The sequence below is a fragment of the Rhincodon typus genome, chromosome 14 (genome assembly GCF_021869965.1).
Source record: "Rhincodon typus isolate 14 chromosome 14, sRhiTyp1.1, whole genome shotgun sequence".
Taxonomy (NCBI): domain Eukaryota; kingdom Metazoa; phylum Chordata; class Chondrichthyes; order Orectolobiformes; family Rhincodontidae; genus Rhincodon; species Rhincodon typus.
Window position 1 is genome coordinate 14,149,562 of NC_063345.1, and position 21,876 is coordinate 14,171,437.

Below are 21,876 nucleotides of genomic sequence, written 5' to 3' on the forward strand. Positions count from 1 at the left end.
ATGATCTACAGACTGGGCAAAGTCTATTAGATGAGACTTTCTTTAACAAGGTGAAGCATGTTAAACTGATGTACATGATGTGGAGGTCCTGGTGTTGGACTGGGGTGAACAAGGTCAGAAGTCAGACCAACACCAGGTTACAGTCCAACAGGTTTATTTGAACTCAAGCTTTGAGTGTTCCGCCTTCGTCAGGTAAAGTGAGAGAGAAGCACACAGACAGAATTTATAGGCAGAGAGATCAAAAGATCATACAAATTGTTGAGTGGAGTGTCAACAGGCCGAATAATAGGTCTCTGCAGGTGATCAAAAGTGTTAGGCAGTGTGAGTAAAGTGTCAACAGCTGACTAACAAGAGAAGGGATGACTTATGATCCAATTAAAACAAGGCAGAGAGATAATTACAAAAACATTTAAAATAAGGTGGTGCAGGAGACAAACCAAATGTCTGGACTGACATAATAGGGGTAAGAGTCATATGCCAAGGGTCTAACCAAAGTAATAAGTAATCCAAAACTGTACAAACTAATTAAGGTAAAAAGAGATCATAACAATTTATCAAGGTGCTAGTGTTGAAATAGGATAGTAAGGAAGATTTTACAAATACAGAAGTGTGGTAGGGTCACGTAGCGTTGCTCGGTGATTCTCAAAGGCCGCTTTGAAGGATGCTTACCTGAAGATCCAACTAATATGCATATAGTAGCAGGCAAACGGCATTTATTTGGCAGATTTAAAACAAAAAAAAGGTGCTAGTGGAATGACCCCTTTGTCATTTTGCACTTGGAGACTAGAAATATGCAGAACATAGAACACAGAAACAGAGCAAATGACTGCAACAAGGTGCCTCAACGCAAACAAAATTCTAATCATACACTTTGTTCCCATACCATGTCAAATAGTTCTTTCAATACACTCATCTAATCTTCAACACTGACACAGCTCCTGCCACAATGAGAAACTGAAATAACAACAGGCAACGCAGACAACAAGGTGTAGAGCTGGATGAGCACAGCAGACCAAGCAGCATCATACGAGCAGGAAGGCTGACGTTTCAGGCCTAGACCCTTCATCAGAAAAGGTCAATGTAGACACACCTGTTTGCAAATCCACTGCCACGTTTTAATCATCAAACAAACTGAATGAAGATATCGAACAAGTTAATCATTAGAGTAGACTTTGTGCATATGGGGTGGGGCAGAATGAGCTCAGCAGCACTTGGGCACAATTCAAAGACCTCTATCCCCTCCCACCTGCTGCTAATTCTTGCTGGGACATGCTCCCATGAGTACTAAAGTAAGCAACTCTCTGGTATTGATCCAAAGCAGTTTTACAACTGGATGGGGAAATGGAGAGGGGGAGCAACAGGAAAAGAAGACAGAGATAGAGGGAGGGACAGAAGGGATTATAGTTGAGCTTAGCACAGCTATTTTGTGCATTTAAAATTACAGTTAATTAAGAGTCACATAAATTGTTAACCTTAGCATTGTGACGCCAAAAGAAGAAAGAACGAGCATATTCAGAACAGACTAGGGAAACTGAACATAGTACTTAAAAATTCTGTACTGCTCTCATCATTTGGATTATGGAAAGAATGTTGATGCAAATTTCAAGATCACAAAGATTACTAGTGAGGTGGTCAGAGACGTCCTGTGTGCTGAACAAAGAATTCATCATTTCAAAATCCTTCACAATGAACTCCATCAGCCATGTTTCTGCCCATTTCACCATCATGAACCCTATAATTATTCTTGTCGCTACTTACAGTATTACTTTGCTAAGTTTTGCACCATCTACCAGAGTCTGGATTGTTCATTAAAGAATAATGAATTGAAATTAACCCGAGGAACAATATTAAATAAAAACCTTCCAATCTAAAGCAAACATCCACCTTCCATTACCTCCTGCCACTGAGCCTACTTCATATCAATGTCATTACTTTCCTCCTAACACCATGGATTTCCAGCTTATAACGCTGCTGCAAGCTTGTTTGTTTAAGAGATTCAAAACTGACCCAAATGGAGTTCTTCCAGAGGTGCCTGCAAGAGTACAGGTCGCATGTAAGTAAATGGAAGCAAACAATGTTCTGGACATGAGCCTAGAGAATTTGGAACCCTAGATAATACTGACAAAAGGGATAATTCCTCTTAAACCTCCATTAATATCATAATACCATGAAAATTAAGAGAAGTAGTAACTTAAGGAAGGACTATTTACAATGTAATGGTGCCCTTATTCTGACGAGGAACTTTGTGGAAAATCCCCTCCATTATTCACTTACTTCAGCATTTACTGAAGGGTAACGGTTCTCAAGAGTCACTTATAGGATTCTGAGAGTGAAACAGATGCAATTCAATATTACTTCAAAAAAAAAAAAAAAAACGACTAACTGACAAAATACTCAAAAATAACCCATTTGAAGTTCTGAAGCTTTGCCAGTGATCAGGTTAAGGAAGACATGCATTGTACAAATTGCAGTGACACTAACCATTCAGATGTATCCAGCACTTAGAAAGCCAGTACATCAAGTAGAAATATTCCCTTCAGGAAATCTCATTAGATGATTAACAAATGGGGCAGCTGGCGCACTTAAACTACAAGGAGGACTAAAATCAAAAATGTACGACAAAAACCTTTCCCAAACCAGAGGTGTCTGATGTGTTTTGGGCTCCCTTTTAGGAGGAGTTAGTTGTAAGGGGAGGGACCCTTTGGCCAATTACGTATGCGAATCGGCACAAGACAACAGCGCTTCAGAGGAGGCACCTCAGCACTGAGGATGTCACCTAGTAAGGGGATGAGAAGTCTGCTATCAAACCTCCCAGCTCAGCAAACACACCATCTACAACCAGCACCCAAACCCTGAACCTTTTTCTCTCTCTACTGAGGCTGCCAGTCCTGCTGAATGCCTCCAATACTAGCTTTTTTTCTATTCAGTTCTCCAACATCAACAGTACTTTGCTTTTGAGTGTTTAATTCACTGCCACTTCTCTTCCAGCTATGCCCACCCATCAGGAACAGGTTCTGCTCTTCTCTGAAATGGCATTGTTGTTCGAATCTTCAGACTTGTTCACTTTCACTGCTTTCTATTCCCCTCCCTAGTGTTTGCTAACCAAAACTCACTTTCACAGCCATATCTCCTTCCTCATAAATCCAGCTCTGATCTATCCCATGCGGATTCCAACTGAAATTTCATCCTTCACGTTTCACAAACGCAGAACTGCAGGTATCTCTAAGCCATACAATGCTCCTCAGGCAACTATTCTCTGTGTATCCCGAGATCCACAGTCACTGCCATGTGTTGCCATATGTTCTCCCCAATTCTATTTCATTCTGAAGAACAGTTATAATGCGCTTGAAACGTTACCTCTCTCTCTCTATAAATGCTGCTAAGCCCAAGTTTTCCCAAAAGTCTATTTCACATCTCCAGAATCAGTGGCTTTTTGCTTTTAAAGTTTACTAGCTGCTACAGAAGAGCTCATGTATTAGGATCCTTTGGCACACATGAATGAATGTCTGTGGATACTCATCATCAGGGAGCCCTCCATTTATTTCCCAGACCTCTATTCACAATGGACAGCACAGCAACTTTCATCCAACTGTGTTGGACCAAAACTCAAAAAACAAAAAACTTACAAGATTGAAAAGTAATGTCAAAATAAAACATCTTCATTTTTGTCACCCAAGACTCAAGGCTGAGTTCTTGGACAGATGTGTTCTGTCTGATTGTCAATGGGTGCCCAATTTCAGACAGACCAGACCATTTGAGAGCCTGATTGAGTGGTAGTGACATCTGATGAAGATGGCGTGGTAACCGACTGGAGATCAGATATGGAGGAGTATTTAGTCAAAGGCTCTGATCCCCCCACACACACACACTTTATGCATTCAGAGTTGCTACAGTGTACAAAGCTGTTTAAAAGTCTCAAGCTTTTTGTAGTCCTCATTCACTACAAATCAGGAGAGAGAATAGTGCAGTTCACCTGACAAATTCCTGAAAATTGGGTTTATGGTAAAATTAGCTAGCGCACACTCCTAGAAATACAGTGTATCTTAAAATTTCTCAAACCACAACATTTCAGCTTGTGTACCTTTATATTACTGGGAAAGACTTGGATGAAAATGGTACTTTAACACCTGCCAGAATGAAGTGCATTTCAAAAATTAAAAAAATCCTGTGAATCAGATTTGGTGAAAAATCTGATATTAGTTTTAGAACTGAAGTATTGTTCTATCAATCTCACCAGTGGTGTTCCAGCATTGGTAAACATAATGTGTACAATGTGGTCACAATGTAATGTTCTTGGCACACACTCAACTCTCAACATACAAACAATACATACATTTGTGTTGAAAACACAGCCATTAGATCTGGCAGCAAATCACAGACCACGACTGATCTGTAGCAACAAAGTTTGAAGTAGCCACTGTCAGTTTCAAAACAACGTAATTCAAGTATTAACTTGGGAGCACAGTCCAAAAGATGTGGAGGCTAGGTAGATTGGCCATGCTAAATTGCCCATAGCGTTCAGGGCTGTGTAGGTTAGGTGCATTAGCCATGGGAACTGCAGGGTTATACAGATAGGGTAGGGGGATGGGTTAGGGTGGGATGCTCTTCAGAGGGTTGGAGTGAACTTGTTGGGCCGAATGGCCTGTTTCCACACTCTGGGATTTCTATGAATTCTATGACGATGCATTTCATTAAGAGTAGGGATGGGAGAAAGTGAAAACTCAAGGATTCCCTTGTAGGTCAACGTAAGAGAAGATTTACAAATACTGAATTGCATTAAATCTCTTGATAATGGTGATTCACCCTCAGCCCTAATACACTGCTTCTCACATAAATATCTCTATCACAATTTCTAGGAAGTTGAGCACAAGGCATGTAATATGCTAATATTGTCTTAACTTCTGGGTCACAGCTACAAATTGGTTTATTGGTTAAAGACATGATTAATCATGATTCAGTTATTCTTCAACAATTAACTCAAACATTAAACCAGGATTACGCAGATGTGGCCGTACATTCAACGATTTCATGGCTGATTTGATAATCCTAACTCCACATTCCTACTTTTTCCCATAACCTGCTATGCTCTTACTGATTAAACATCTATTTCAGCCTTGAATATATTGAACAACCAGCCTCAATACACTCTGTGGTAAAGAATTCCAAGATTGGGAACCCTCAGAAATTCCTCCTCATCTGTATTAAAATGTGTGACTCCTTATTCTGAGATAACGCCATCTAGACGCTCCCACAAGGGGAAACAACCTTGCTGGACCTACCTTATCTCATGTGTTTCACCAAGTTGCCTCATTTTCTGTACTTCAATGACAACAGGAATTGCGTTTCCTCATTTGATTTGATTTGATTTGATTTAATTTATTGTTGTCACATGTACCTACGTACAGTGAAAAGTTTTCTTTTGTGAGCAGTAGAGGCAGATCATAGCAAACAAGGACATACAGATCATAGGGTGTTTAGTCAGAACAAGGCATTCAAGAATACGGCTGCACAGGGGGTACCCAAAAGCAAGGTCAACATTAGTTTGAAATTAGAGAGGTCCATTCAGCAGTCTGATAACAGCAGGGAAGAAACTGTTCTTGAACCTGATGGTGCGTGCATTCAAGCTTCTGTATCTTCTGCCGATCAGAAGAGGTTGGAACAGAGTATAACCGGGTGGTGGGGGTCTTTGATGATGTTGGCAGCCTTTCTGTGGCAACGAGAAGTGTAAATGGAGTCCATGCATGGGAGGTTGGCTTCCATGACAGTCTGGCTGTGCATACAACTTTCTGTAGCTTCAGAAGACTATCCCTTCATACCTGGTATCAACCTAGTGAGCCTTGTGCCTTGTATAGTTTTAACAAAATTTCCCTACTTTTATACTTCACTCCCTTTGAAATAAAAGGCCGACATTCCACTTGCTGTCTCTATTACCCACTAAACTTGGATTTTGAGATTCGTGGACGAGGACTCCTAAAACTTTCTGCAATCTTTCCCTGTTTAAATAACAATCAGGTCCTTTATTTTTCCATCAAAGAGCATAACCTCACATTTTCCCACAATACATTATTCTATCCGCCAAAGTTTTGCCCACTTAATCTGTCAATATCCATCTGCAGACTCAGTCATCCTCACCACTTCTGTCATTCGCAAACTTGGCGATAGCACATTCCTCATCCAAGTTATTAACTAGATATTAAATATCTAGTCATTCATACATTTTAGGATATAAACTTTAATTCCTCAAATTAAAATAAAAGTCATATAGCATATTAACAGACACTTCAGACCAACTCGTCCACGCTGACCAGATATCCTAAATTAATCAAGTCCCGTTTGCCAGCATTTGGCCCATATCCCTCTAAACCCTTCCCATTCATGTGCCCATCCAGATGCCTTTTAAATGTTGTAATTGTACCAGCCTCCAACACTTCCTCTGGCAGTTCATTCCATACACGCATCACCCTCTGCATGAGAAGGTTGCCCCTTAGGTCCCTTTTAAATCTTTCCCCTCTCACCTTAAAATCTATGCTCTCTAGTTTTGGACCCTTCTACCCTGAGCCTCTGACCCTTTAGGGAAAATAGCCCCAGCCTATTCAGCTTCTCCCTATAGCTCAAACCCTCCCAACCTTGGCAACATTCTTGTAAATCCTTTCTAAGCCTTTTCAAGTTTCACACCATTTTTCTTATAGCTGGGACATCAGAATTGATCATAGTATACCAAAAGTGGCCTTACTTATGTCCTGTACTGCCACATGACTTCCCAACTCGTATACTCTATGCACTTCACTATCCTGTCTACCTGCGACTCCACTTTCATTAAAGTCCATCTGCCGCTCCTCGACCCAGCGACTCATTTGATCAAGGTTCCATTGTACTCGAGACAACCTTCTTCACTGTCCACTGCACCACCAATTTTAGTGTCATCTGCAAACTTACTAACTACATGCACATCCAAATCATTAGCAAAAATGGCAAAAAGCAGTGGACCTGGCACCGATCCTTGTGGCACACCACTGGTCACAGGCCTCCATTCTGAAAAGCAATGCCCCCAAAAACCATCCTGTCTCCTACTGTCGAGCCAATTTTGTATCTAAATGGCTGGTTCTCCCTGCATTCCAAGTGATCTAACCTTGTTAACCAGTCTATGATGCAGACCGTTGTCAAACACTTTAGTAAAGTCCATATAGACAACTTCCAACGCTCTGCCTTCATCAATTCTCTTCGTCACTTCTTCAAAAGCTCAGTCAAGTTAGCGAGACACAAGCTCCCATGCACAAAGTCATGTTAACTGTCCCTAACCAATCCTTGCCTTTCCAAATACATGGAAATCCTGTCCCTCAGAATCCCCTCCAACAACATGCCCACGACTAGTGTCAGTCTCACCGATCTATAGTTCCCTGGCTTGTCCTTACTACCTTTCTTAAATAAGGTTATGTCAGCCACCCTCCAGTCTTCCGGTACCTCACCCGTGGCTATTGATGATACATATATCTCAGCAAAGGGCCCTGCAATAATTTCACAACTAACAGTAAAAAATTGGATAAATGCAATTGAAGTACCTTGATGCCTAGTGCACTTAAAAAGGTTGGGGTCATGTTGCTTTAATGATTGCTAAAACACCTAAAACAAGCAGCAGTTAAAAAAGTAAAATGGAATCACAGCAGAAAAGACAGAGGCAGAACACAATAAATGGAGCTGCTTGACTGGTGACAATGTTCACAAAGCCTGTAGTACTGGCAGTCTGGGGGAACTTGAAACTAGATGAGCTTGAAAGCACCAGGTAAAGGATAGCCCAGAGCAGGCCTCTTTATCGTGGAGCTTTAGAAAGAACTGAATATATCCAGATCGTTTTACTTGTCTAATTTTGCATAGTAAAAGGTAAAGGCTGTTCAAAACAGTGAAATCTTTGTGGCTTTATTTTCTTAGTAATTACCTGGGACTTTGAACTTTATCCAGTATAAACAAAAAGTTATTGGTACTTAACCAGATCACAAAATAAATTTAGCGCTCTCATGCAGGATCATAAAATCTTATACAGGATGTGCAAAATGTTTAAATTTTTACATATGATGGGTTATTTAGTATTCATTAACAGAACTCCAATTCCTCACCAAAGAATTCAGCCTCTTCACAACCTAATTCATGTCTATGCCTATGTATTATTCCAAGCATAATACAGAAGTACATTCCCACCTTACGGTCTCCAAAAGGATGTTCTCCGGTCGAGTTTGGCTTTAGTTTCCAGCTGATCGTTGTTCAGTTCTTCAATCTGCAACTGTCTCCATTGTTTGAACCACATTTTTCATTGATTCTCTCGCTGAATTACATTAGCAGAGTTAAGAATCTTTGCCAGTGCAGTGCTGACAGCATTAAAAGTGCATCGACAGCATGACTAGATCATTAAAACTGATCTGTCACAAAAGATAACGGTTTTGATTCAGACTAGCATTAAGTCTGAAGCCAATTGCCAAAATCAGGAAAATCAGAGACTGGGAGGTACAAATTTAAACATTACCTTCGAAAGCTAAAACTGAACAAATAATGGAACATGAGTTGGCAACTGTAAGACATCATGGTGTAGAAACCATACCAGACAGATGGGTGATTGAGATTGCGCGAGTTATATTCTCCATACTGTAGCATCAACGCAGCAACCTTCCAGCCTCAACACCTAAAAGTAACAGCGATACTCAAGTGGTTGTGGACAAAGAACACACGTTAAAGATACTGAAGTGCTTGTCGGACTGGAGGCCTGTGACTAGTGGGGTGCCTCGGGGTCGGTGCTGGGCCTATTGCTATTTGTTATCTTTATCAATGATTTGGATGAGAATGTACAAGGCATGATTAGCAAGTTTGCGGATGACACTAAAATAGGCGGTACCATTAACAATGAGGAAGGTTATCAGAAATTGCAGCAGGATCTTGATCAGCTGGGGAAGTGGGCCAAGAAATGGCAAATGGGGTTTAATATAGATAAGTGGGAGGTGTTGCATTTTGGAAAGTCAAATCCAGGTAGGAGTTTCATGGTGAATGGTACGGCCTTAAGGAGTGTAGTGGAACAGAGGGACCTTGGAGTGCAGGTGCACGGTTCTCTGAAAGTGCAGTCACAGGTAGACAAGGCAGTGAAGGCGGCTTTTGGCACACTGGCCTTCATCAGTCAGGGCACTGAGTATTGAAGTTGGAAAGTTATGATGCAGTTGTACATGACGTTGGTGAGGCCACAGTTGGAGTACTGCATTCAGTTTTGGTCACCTTGCAATAGGAAGGATGTTACTAAACTGGAAAGAGTGCAGAAGAAATTTATAAGAATGTTGCCAGGACTCAAGGGATGAGTTACAGGGAGAGGCTACACAACCTTGGACTTTTTAAACTTTAGCACGTAGGAGACTCTTATAGAAGAAGTGTATAAGATCATAAGAGGCATGGATAAGGCGAATGCACTCAGACTTTTTCCCCAGGGATGGGAATCAAGGACTGGAGGGCATCAGTTTAAGGTCAAAAGGGGAAAGAATACATGGGAACCTGAGGGGCAACTTCTTTTTTGTACACAGAGGGTGGTACACATATGGAATGAGCTGCCAGCAGAAGAGGTTGAGGTGGGTACATTAACATTTAAAAGGCATTTGGATAAATACATGGACAGGAAAGGTTTAGAAGGATATGGGCCAAGTGCAGGGAAATGGGGTTAGTGTGGATGGACGTTTGGTCGGCATGGATCAGTTTGGGCCAAAAGGGCCTATCTCCATGCTGTAGGACTCTGACTGTTATGCAGGAGTGTCAGCTTCATTGTTGTTCTATTTTCTCTGCATTCCAAATTTATAATAATGAATTTTATTATAACGAAAAGCTAATCCACTCCACAAAGCTCAATACCTAATGTTAGGAATTCCAATGCATTCAAACGTCAATTGGACCTTACAACAACTAACGATTTAAACACAAAGGTGTCGACAGCAGGTTTTGTGAAGCTCAGTTTATTTAAATTGTCAATTTAAAAGATGTGTGAATGAGATCTGTTGTTCTAAAGAGCCACTTGGCATTTGACTATACCATTATGAATGTTTCCTATCATAGGTATACATTTGTAAACGCCTCATGACAAAGTAGTCATCCAGAGGTGACTTGCAACAGATAAAGCTCATTAAAAGTACGTTTGGAAACAAACCTCAGTTTTAGATTTTATTGTCTTGTGAAAAGAGAAAGAACCATCAGTGTGAAAAACACAGACTCAAAAGATTCCAGCAAATTTTGGGAACTGGGTGTCAAGTTGGGAAGAAACCAGATGTTGTTTTGCAAGAATATTAAAACACAAAAGACATGGAATTTCAAAGGAATGGCAAAATTAAACAACAACTCATAATTAATGATGATTCCTAAATACCACTGACTGTATTGAGGTTTGATATCAGATTACTTAATTCCTGAGTACTTCTTATTTTTGCTTTGAAAGCAACCAACAACACTACAACCATATTGCAAGCTTCAGTAATAATGCACAGGGGAGCTATTACAACATTGGTTTGTGTAAATAAAACCAATCTGTCTCAGTCTGTGACACAGGTCAGATATTAATCGATAACCTCAGTCACAGGACTAGCTGTATAGCAGTCTGTCTCTGAATGAAACACTGATTTTTGCTATGGCATGAAGGATGCTTTCCTGACTACTATTCTTTAAGATTCAGATTTACCCAAAAGCAAAATCCAAGTATAGTTTGCCACAAGTCTGAGATGCCCATCATCTGCACCAATGTCTGCACGAGCATGACTGAGATAACAGGCATCTTCCCTGGAACCGATTTCAGGATAAAAACAAAGGTGGGAAATTACAGCAGCGAGAGATCTCAGACTGGGGAGAAAAAGAAAATCGATCACAGATCTGAAAGGTTTAACTCTGCTTCTCTCTCCATAATAGGTACCAGACCTGTTGAGTATTCCCAGTATCTTTGTTTATATTTCCGATTTCCAGACTATTTTCTTTCTGCATTGCAGCAGTTACTGAATGGTAGTTTCTTTCGATTCGGAGAAAGGTATGTACCCTGGGAATTTATAAGTAGAGGCATAGCGTAAGGTATGGTGAACCTTTATAAAATACTGGCTGTGTACAACACTTTAGGAAACATTTGAAGTCATTTAGAAGGGTGCAAACAAAGATTTATACAAAAAAGGTAAGAGATGAGAAACTTCAAATTGCGAAGCAAGAGCTGCAAACTGCAGAAGCTGGGTCTGATTTCCTACAAGAAGGGAAGGTTGAGAGGAGATTTGACAACACTTGTGACATGTTCAAAACTGCGAGAAATCTGGACAGAGCGGACGGGAAGAAACTGCTCTCATCACCAGAAGGGTCAAGACCCAGAGAACACCAACTTAAGAAGGAATGGCAGAAAAGTCAAAAGGCGATATGAAGAAAAGCTTTTTTGTTTTAAAAAACAGGTGGTGGTTAGGATCTGGAATGCTTTGCTGGAGAACATGGTGGAGTCATATTCAATCATGGCTTTCAAAAGAGAACTAGATATACACCCAATGAGAAAACTGCAGGGCTACAGGCAAAAAGAGTGAGGGAGTGGGACTAGCCAAGTTGTTAATGCAGAGAGCTGGCACACGTGGTGTGCCAAAGATCTCCTCTGCACTAAAGCCAATACCATAAACCACCAGAGTGGTTTGACTTGGGCAGATGGTGGAGCAAGAGTCAGGTAGGGAGACGTCAGTAAGGGACAAGGTGTGTGCAAGTTTTAGTCAAACATACAATGTAATTTGCAACTATCCACAATTAAAGTGTGGAGGGCAGCAGCATGTTGATCATCAAAAGCAGGGAAAAGCAGCAACAGACAGCAAGGGTGCAGTAGTGCATGTTGGACAGCATTAAGGAGACACTGTTGACTCAGTTAATCTCCAATAATGACAACCCTGACAGAGGTCAGTGAAAATGAGGAATGGGGCAATTAGGGTTTCTGCTCATAAAGGAGATAATGACCTACCTACATATTTCATTTTGTAAAGTCACCAGGAACACCATATATACAACAGGTCAATGTTAAATAAAGTTTCAACTTCTCAAAAGATTTCCCTAAATGGAGTAACGGATGTGCATGTTACATCAGATGTGACTTGAAATTCATTCAGCTCTTGGAAGTCCCCCGATTTGAAAAATGTTCTGTTTCTTCTTCGTCTCATACACAATCCTTTCCCCATTTAAAAAAAAACACACAATGGACTTGCACAATAAGACACAAAAGTGAAAGCGACACTGGCTTGGAATACTTCATAATTCCGCAGCAATTAATGTGAAGGTCACTGCTATACGATTGGCCTACAAACTTTTAAATGTTACATCCATGTTTACCTTTTACAGTACTTTGATTAGAACTTTAGTTACATGTAATGATGTAAGCAAAGGAGACAAATGTATTTTAAAACTGATAAACACAGCTAGAAGCACAGCTATAGAATTTGAGATTCCAATTTGAACTGAATGAAGTCAGCATTTTCCACTTTAAGTATAAAAGTTTGCATTTCTATCAGGCCTTTTTCCACCTTAAAAGTATCCCAAAGCATTTTACAGCCAATGATGTACTTTTCATGCATAGTTACTATTGCAATGTAGGCACTGCACAAAGCAAGGGTTCTGCAATCAGCAATGTGACCGATCTATTCATCGGCTTCAGTGAAGTTGTCCGAAGGATTCTTATAACCTAGAGAACCACCTTGTTTTCTCTTAAAGTAATGATGAGAGAACCCAGTTAATCCAGATATCTAAATGCACAGGATAGCATAGAATCTTCAGCCAAGCAGCTGTCTCCAATAATGCTTTCGTAGCCATTATTCTACTCAAAAGAGCCATTTCATACAGTATAACATTTTGTACAATGCACATCAAACCACAAAACTTAGCTTTCCCCCTTGTGCACCCATATTTCCCTGATCTTCAATTGTTGGTTAGTCTGAAACAAGGGATCAAACAAATTTCATCTTCTGCTCAGTTTTGTACATTCCTACAATAAATTCCCAATCAGCTTTTTGGTGTAGAGCTGAACAGTCCAAGTGTCCATTTGTTCGTTACACATTTAAAAATTCAAGGGATCATTTAGTCCCATGAGTCTTTGTTCCTTCCTTGCTGAACTGATCGCAAATTAATCTTGCTGTCCTGCTGTCTCCTATTGCTTTTTGTTTCAAATGTTTGCACACTCTCCCGTGAAAATCCATTTATTTTTTTTTTTAAATTCTGCTAAGTGTTTTTGAATTTACAAATTAAAGACCAGAATTCAAGAACCAAGATGTCTTAAAGTTTGTGAAAGGCAACAAATATACTGTCCATAAGGGAAGTAAAACCATTAGAACTTTGAATGACGGTTCATCAGAATGATGCCAGTAATCTCTGCTTCATGCACTTTGTATCAAATCATTGTGTATGCCCAAAAAAACTGAGTAAATAGATTTATCCTAACCAATCTTCATTGTCTGGTGAGAATTCTAAATCTGGTCATCAGTAATTAGTGACAAATCAAAGGAAACAGTCTCGCCCTATTTACAGGAGCTAAACTTGAAATCTCCTTAAAGCTTATAAAATCTTCTCTCAGCCTTTGATGTTTCAGTGGAAATAGCGCTTATATAACAAAGAGCTCCTCATAATGATCAGCTCCTCATCTCTGGCATCATTCTAGTGAGCCTATTCCAAGCTCTTAACAGTTTTAATTTCCTTATAGACTGTACATTCATTGCCTTTCAAAGTCATTAAAAACTTCTTTGGTCTTGAATTCTGGACTTCTATTTATAAATCACTATTCACTAGCAGCATTTTATTTATTAAAACGACTCCCATTTCCAGTGAATTGCGTACTTGTATCTCTTTGTCCGCACTTTCCATACACCTTCTGCTTATCAAGCCCCCAACTTTATAATGTCAGTAAATTTCAATATTAGGTTGAAAATGTCCAAGGACACATCAATCACTCATTACTCTTCATCAAATCAATCATTTCTCAAATGGATTTATGTTCCATTTCTTGTCCTGCAACCGACTTTCAACTGTCAGTGCTGCAATTCATCTTGCACCATCTGAACTTCATAACAAGGCAGCTGAGACATAAATCACAACTTTCCTCTATCTGCAAATTGCAAGAAAGGTGAGAAAAGGGCAAATAATTGGGTGCATTGGCCATGGAGAGTTATTCACTAACTAAGTTCCGGGAAGGAAGATACATTGGGGATCTTCTGGACTTGTCAAAAAACATTAAATGGTCAATTAACTGTCACTTAAAGGCCTCAACTTACCACTGGCATCATAACCTGCCATCCCAACCGAGAAACCGGGACACCTTTCCTGACGGATTTTATGGGGAGGGAGCAACACCTGCACTTGACTCACTCTTGGCGCAATGATAGGGGATTGTGAATGGCCGCTGAAAGCCACAACCCTGTCCCTTCCTCCAAATCCTGACCCTGCTCTCACATGACCCCATCCTGGAGAGCCAACATAAAAAAAAGTTAGCTTTTCACAGTTGGATTGCCAGAGGACAAGGCCTCCAGCGAACAGCCAAGACCCAGAACATGCAGCCAATCTCTGGCAAGACAGAACTTCAAGAGAAGCTTGCTGGTCAGCACTTAATGTGCTGATTGGAGCTCGATTCAACAATCTCCCACATTTGTGGGGGCAAAGCAAACTCCTTGGTTAGGCTGGAAAATGGAAAATCTTGGCCACATATACTATATATTCCTCCTTTTCCTTTATTTGTATGATCAGTTACTTCCTTAAAGAGTGTCCTTGATCATCTTCATGAGCTCAGTGACCTCAAAATATGAATTCCAGGAATTCAATATTAAACTGTTTAAAAAGCAACATCATTTTTCTCTCCCTTCTTTAACATGGATGTTGCATTCAATATTTTTGAGGTCAACGCAATTTTCACTACGTGGGGTTAGAACTTCAACTTCCTTCATCAGCACCATTACCATCGAGTGACTTATCCAATTCAAGTTCCTCTTTTCTGTTGGTATCTCTGTTCTTTTCACATTCTTTTCTGGTGCAGCTTCACTTTCACTTCTGCCATCATTCAGAATCACAGAGAAAACATTTACTGCAGACTACATCATTTCCGAGCATCTCTTCACCCTCGAATGGCCCTACATGCCCTGCCTTCCAGAATGCGATAAAGTCATTACACTTTTATAGTATTGAAATAACCACAAAGAGGCTGGTATCGTGTCACAAAGTGACCCTTCATTTGCACATGCACAGTACATGGACTCTTACCAGGTAGCTCGAAGCCACTCCCTTAGAGGGAGGAGATCCTCAGACTCCCGTTTATGGCTGTCAGCCGGGGCTCCCTGTTTGGGGCTATCATCCAGCGCCAACGAGATCCACCTGGTCCACGTTCCAATCACTACAATTATGCTCATTTTTTTTAAAGGAACAATTTCTTTGATCTCTTTCTACCGCTTCACTGTTGCGGTTTCTATATATTTTATTAAATATACGATGCCCTCAGTTTTGTTTTAGTTTACATTGCTCTATCAGCATCAGAATGCTTATTTGATAGGATCCATTTTAACTTGTGGGAATGTTTCAGACCTCCCGTGAACATTTTTGTTCAGTTAATTTAGGCAAATGTCTTCTTAACTCAGACTTTTTTCTCATCCAGCTTCTCTTCATTTTTGCCTTTCTCCTCATGGCTGCTTGCTCCCAATTATTTGGTTTCTGTTGCAGTTATAGAATTCCCCTTCCATTTTCCCCAAACAAATAGCATGCTTTCTATCCTCATTAGAGGAGAAACATTTGTTTTAAGAAACAGCACATTCTAAATTCTGTTTAATTGCTCAAATTGACAAAAGCACAACACAACTTCAGCAAAAGCAACCTCAGATCTACAATATTTTTCACTGCACAGATTTAGCATTCAAGTTGCTTTATTGACTTATTGCAGAGTAACTTTGAGTCAATGGATTTTAATGGTGGGATGTGCGAGGTCATCCACTTTGGATCCAAAGTGAGCTATTCGGATTTTGTTTGGGACGAAGAAAGATTGGAAGCTGGGGAGAAAAAAAAGATGTGTGCATCCTAGTACATAAATCACAAAATGGCTGTGCACAGGTTCATAAAAGGCTAATGAAATGTTGGCCTTTACTACAAGTCAGCTGGAACACAAATTGATGTGATCACATTTCTTCTGCCGTGGTACATGTGCATACACAGGTAGACAAATCCCCCAGTAACTTTTCTGCCCGATGTTGCTCACAATTTCACACAGAGGTTTATTCAGTCAGTTAATTACTTGCCTACATCCAAGTCCTGAATGATCCTTTCATGAAAGATTTTACTTAAGATATTTGAACAGCAAGGAACATATCACATGGCTTCTGATATCCTGTGAGGACATCATTTGCTTTAAGGAATCACAGGAGATGGGTCAAGGAGGATCTCCCCATTCTGAAACTGGAATGACTGCTATTTCCCATGTTCTCTTCACACAGATAATCCTTAAATTGGATCCCAATGACCATTATTTAACCCTTTAGCAAAACAGGATTAATGAATCTTTCAGGTTGAGCTACCCTATTTGATCTGGGATTTTAAGAAAAAAGGTGAGCAACAGAAAACTGTCAGAATATAAAAGGCATATAGAGCCATTCAATTTCCACTGGTTAGAGAATCTAGAACTGTGGAGCCCAATCTAAAAATTAAGGCCAGACCATTCAGGAGAGATGTTAGGAAGCTACACACAAAGGGTGATAAGGTTTTGGAGTTCTCTTCCAGAAATGATGCTAGATCGGTTAATTTTAAACCTGAATTAGAAATTTTTTTGTTAAGCTAAGATATTTAGGGATACGTTTAGGTTCCTTGAAAGTGGCATCACGGCAGCATTTGGCACACGTGTCTTCATCGGTCAGAGCACTAAGAATAGGAGTTGGGACATCATGTTGAGGCTGTATGGGACATTGATGAGACCAATTATGGAGTACTGCATACAATTCTTGTCGCCCTGTTATAGGGAGGATACTATTAAATTGAAGAGGGTGCAGAAAAGATTTACACGGATGTTGCCAAGATTGGAAGGTTTGAGTAATAAAGGCGAGGCTGGATAGACTGAGGCGTCTTCCCTGGAGCATACGAGGCCGAGGGGTGACCTTATTTATAAAATCATAAGGGTCATGGATAGGATGAATAGCCAAGATCTTTTCCTCAGGTTAGGGGAGTCCAAAACTAGAGGGCATAGGTTTAAGGTGAGATGGGAAAGATTTCAAAAGGGACCTGAGGAGCAACTTTATCCATAGAGGGTGGCATGTACATGGAACAAGCTGCCAGAGGCGGGTACAATTACAACACTTAAAAGATATTTGGACAGGTACATGATAGGAGAAGTTGAGGGATATGGGCCAAATGCAGGCAAGTGGGACTCGTTCAGTTCAGGAAACCTGGTCAGCATGGATGAGTTGGGTCAAAGGGCCTGTTTCCATGCTGTATAACTATGACTCCATGACATGGGCCAAAAGTATATGGAGTCAGGCCACAGATCAGTATGATCTCAATGAATATGGAACAGGCTCAAGGGGCTGAATGGCCTACTCCTGTTCCCACGTTCCTATGTAGAGGTCTACAGCACACAAAAAGGCCCTTCAACCCATCGAGTCTGCAACTGATCAAAAACAACCACCTAATTCTCCTTATCCCATTTTCTCGCACTTGGCCCATAGCCTTGTATGCCTTGGTGGACATACGCAGATAGTAGCTTGAATTGCCAGTTCAGCAGCCTTATGCTCTTGACTCACCAAGCCAAGTTAAGAAAAGTTGATAAATGCTTGTAGCTTTAAAAAACCATCAATAAATCAACCGTTCAGCTAATTAAAATGAGCTTAATGGTCACATCACTCTATTGCACTGTAACAAAGGAGTCTTGGAATCTCCTGTCCTACATGAAGTTACAACAACAAGCTGGCCAACCCAAATATAGGACATTAGGTTGTCATTTACCAAGTTACTTAATAAATTATTGAGGATTCAAATGAATGCAAATATAATCCAAGTAACAAACATTTGTTATTGCAGGATCACATTTGAACTTCTATCTGGTATGTTACCTCAATAATTTAAGAATGGAATCATACACATGTAACCTTCACTTTCTCTCCCAACACCTCCTTGCTGCCCATTTAAGACAGAAAGAAGGGTATTTTCTTTCAGAGGGTGGTGAATCTTTGGAATGCTTTACCACAGAGGGCAGTCCAGACTGGGTTCTTAAGTATATTAATGACTGAGATTGACAGATTGCTAATCATTAAAAGGGGTGGCACAGTGACTCGGTGGTTAGCACTACTACCTCTCAGTGCCTGGGACCCGGGTTCAATTCCACCCTCGGGCGACTGTCTGTGTGGAGTTTGCACATTCTCCCCGTGTCTGCATGGGTTCCCTCCGGGTCCTCTGGTTTCCTCCCACAATCCAAAGGTTAGATGGATTGGCCATGCTAAATTGCCTGTAGTGTCCGGGATGTGTAAATTAGGTGGATTAGCCATGGGAAATGCAGGGCTATAGGAAAAGGGAAGGGGGAATGGGTCTGGGTCTAAGTGGGAAGCTGTCCAGAAGGTCGATATGGACTTGTTGGGCCAATTGGCCTGTTGTTTCCACAGTGTAGGCATTCTATGATGATTCTATGATAAATCAAGGATAATGCAACTGAGGCAGGAAGATTGAGCTGAGGATTATTAGATCAAACAGAGTCGAGTTAATGGGCAGAATAGCCTTGTTCGGTTCCTACCTCTTTAGTTGCTACAAATATTGTTCACTTACATGTCACTTGCAAGGTCAAACCTCCACAACAATTACCTTATTATCCCATAGCAGACTGTGCTCATTAGAGAGATTATATCATCCTAAAACACTAATTTTGAAATGGTAAGATCTCTTTTGAATTTAAATTAGTGCTGCAATTCGACAAATGTGCAATCCAACAACGACTGACACTAAGCGATGTTCATGGCATTGATGTGGAATTCAAGCTATGCTTAGATTGCTTTAGGAATATAGGTGACATGGGAGAGAAAGGAGGAGTTGGCTATTCAGCCAGAGTCTGTTCTACTATTCAGTGAGATCACAGTTCATCTGCAGTGTTACACCATATAGCTGCCTTTGTCCCATATTCCTTAATGCAATGAAAATTGATATAAACCTCAGATAAACTAACAACTGATCCAGTATCGACTGTCGACAGTTGCAGAAGACAGTTCGAAACTTCTAATACTCATGAAGTGCACAACTGACAGTTCTGGATCTAATTTTTAAGACTTTGCCCCTTAGTCCTAAACCTATCATCTTGCAAAAGTAGTTTCTTCCAAGTAACCCTAATATCGCCTCGAATATCTTTAAAACATAGATCACACAGAGGGGACAAAAAAAAAAATGTAATATGTGAAAATCAGGAGGTTGAAGGATGAGAGATACTTGGTGAAATCATAGTCACTCAGGAAACGGTACTGAGCAAACAGTTGGAGTTCCAGATTGCTAAGTCTTTGGGTTCTGATGGACTTCATAAACGATGTGACCAGCGAGCACGGTGTTACTTTTCAAAAATCTTAACATTCTGCAAAGCTTCTATCAGATTGGAAAACAGCAAATATAATCCCCGCATTCAAGAAAGGGAGGAAAGAAAACATTAACTGTAGATCAGTTAGCTTTACATTTGTCAAAGGAAAGGTGTTATAATTACAAGAAGGTTATAACTAGACACTTGGAAAACATGTTCATTGAGAAGTATCACCATGATTTATGAGGAACAGAAATCTTGTTTAAGCAATTCAGTTGGAATTCTTTGAAATAGTAACATGCACTCTGGATAAAGGTATAAGTTTGGATTTCCAGAATGCATTAGACAATGCGCATAAAAGATTACTGCAAACCAAAAAAAAAGGTAACATACTAGCATGGATGAAAGATTGGCTGACTGGCAGAAAACTGAGAGGATGCATAAATGTGTCTTTTATAGATTGGCAGGATGCAACAAGTGGGGTCACACAAGGGTCCTCAATATTTTACAATTATTATCAATTACTGAGATAAGGAAATCAAAGGCATGGCAGCTAAGTTTGCAGACAACACAAATACAGATCAGAAAGCATATCCTGAAGAGGAAATAAAGGGATGCTGACTGATGTAGATTGTTTAGTTGAGTGGGGAAAAAAATCTGGCAAATGGAATATGACATGGAAAAATGCAAAGTTGTTCCCTTTGGCAGGAACTCCAAGGTGCAGACAGATCTAGGTATTTTAGTTTATGAATCACAAAAGGATATCACGCAAGTGCTTAAGAGGCTGGTGGTATGCTACCTTTTATTATGAGAGGAACTGAACATAAAGCGAAGATTATATTTCAGTTATACAGGGCACTGGAGAGACCACAACACACATGCTGTGAGCAGTTTTGCTCTCCTTAATTACAGAAGGATGCAAATACATTGCAGGTAGTTCAAAAGCAGTTTACTAGGTTGATACCTCAAATGAGCAAATTGTCACAGGAGGAAAGATTAGACTGGGCTTATTTTCACTAGAGTTCAGAAGAGCAAGGGTGATGTGATTAGAGTTTGTAAGATCCTAAATAATCCAGGCAATGGTGGACATGAAAAAGACATTTCCTGTTGTGGGAGAGTCCAGAACCAGGGGAAGCAGGAACACTGCTTTAAATTAGGGGTCTGCGTTTTTAGGGCAGAGATGAGGGTATTTTTCTTTCAGAGGTTTACACTAATTTGGAGCTCTCTGCCTCAGACAGCAGTGGAGGTTGGGTTATCTAATGTTTATAAAGGCAGAGGTATATTGATTCCCTCACTTTATAAGAATTTGGAAACGTGGAACTCGGAACAAACAGGTTGGCCATGATCTTTTTGAATGGTGGAGTAGGTTGGAAGGGCTAAATGGCCTACCTTATGCTCTTAACTTGTACGTTTGCGTGTTCAAATTACCCCTTTACCATCTAAATTCTAGGGAATATAAAAATATTTGTTTAGTCTTTCAATGCAGCTTAGCCATTGGAGTCAGGTATCATTCTAGTAAAACAACAATGTACTCCCTCCAGTATCAATCCATCCTTCCTAAGGTGGGGTGCCCAGAACTGCTCACAGTACTCCAAGTGTGATTTAAGCTAGACATTTTTGATTAACAGAAGCTAGCTATTCAACTCTGTTACCATTTTCTGATTACTTCCTGCACCTGCTGTTGACATTTTAATGATCTACATACATGGAGACCAAATCTCTTTGGACCCCTCACTGTTTCCATCATGAGACAAATAAAAATCAGATAATCTGCTGTCATTTGCAAGACTAAACAACCAAAACACATCGAGAAATTACCTGGCATCACGTATGCCGACGCTGAAATCCATTTGTCACAGTTTCATCCATTCACTTAATTTATCCTTATCTAATTGCATTTTACCCTTTCATCAACGTACATTAAAGCCGGTGACATCAGCAACTTTGGGTGCGTGACTTTCTATCCTTCTAAATTGTTAATGAGTGAATTGACAGAAACAATTTTGCTTTGCACAATATTAATTTGCAGCAGCTTTAATGGAGGTGAAAATGCTTAATTGGCACCTGTCCACAATGCTAACCCATCAAGTCATTAACTGTAACATCAGTCTACCCTGAAGAACATTATTTTGCACTCCCATAAGACACCTGCAAAGATAGCTGAATATTCCCAAAGTTGGCAGTGAGGTAATCATACAGTGGCAATTCTTGTAATCATTTAATTTCACTGATGGCAAAAAGGTACAGTTAGTAACGTCACAGACAGCAAGTAATGTATGAAAACCACTCAGTCAAGATAAGCATCATTAGTGCTTTGTTACTCAATGCTTTAGCAAAGAAAGAACTTGCATTTATGCTGCACCTTA

The 21,876-nt window shown here is 40.2% G+C and overlaps 1 protein-coding gene across 4 annotated transcripts in view; it reads right to left on the reverse strand.

The window, feature by feature from the left end:
• The window catches only part of septin6 (septin 6), a 72,350-nt gene that overhangs the window by 33,532 nt on the left and 16,942 nt on the right, over positions 1 to 21,876 (reverse strand). The gene's annotated exons all lie outside the window — the stretch shown is intronic.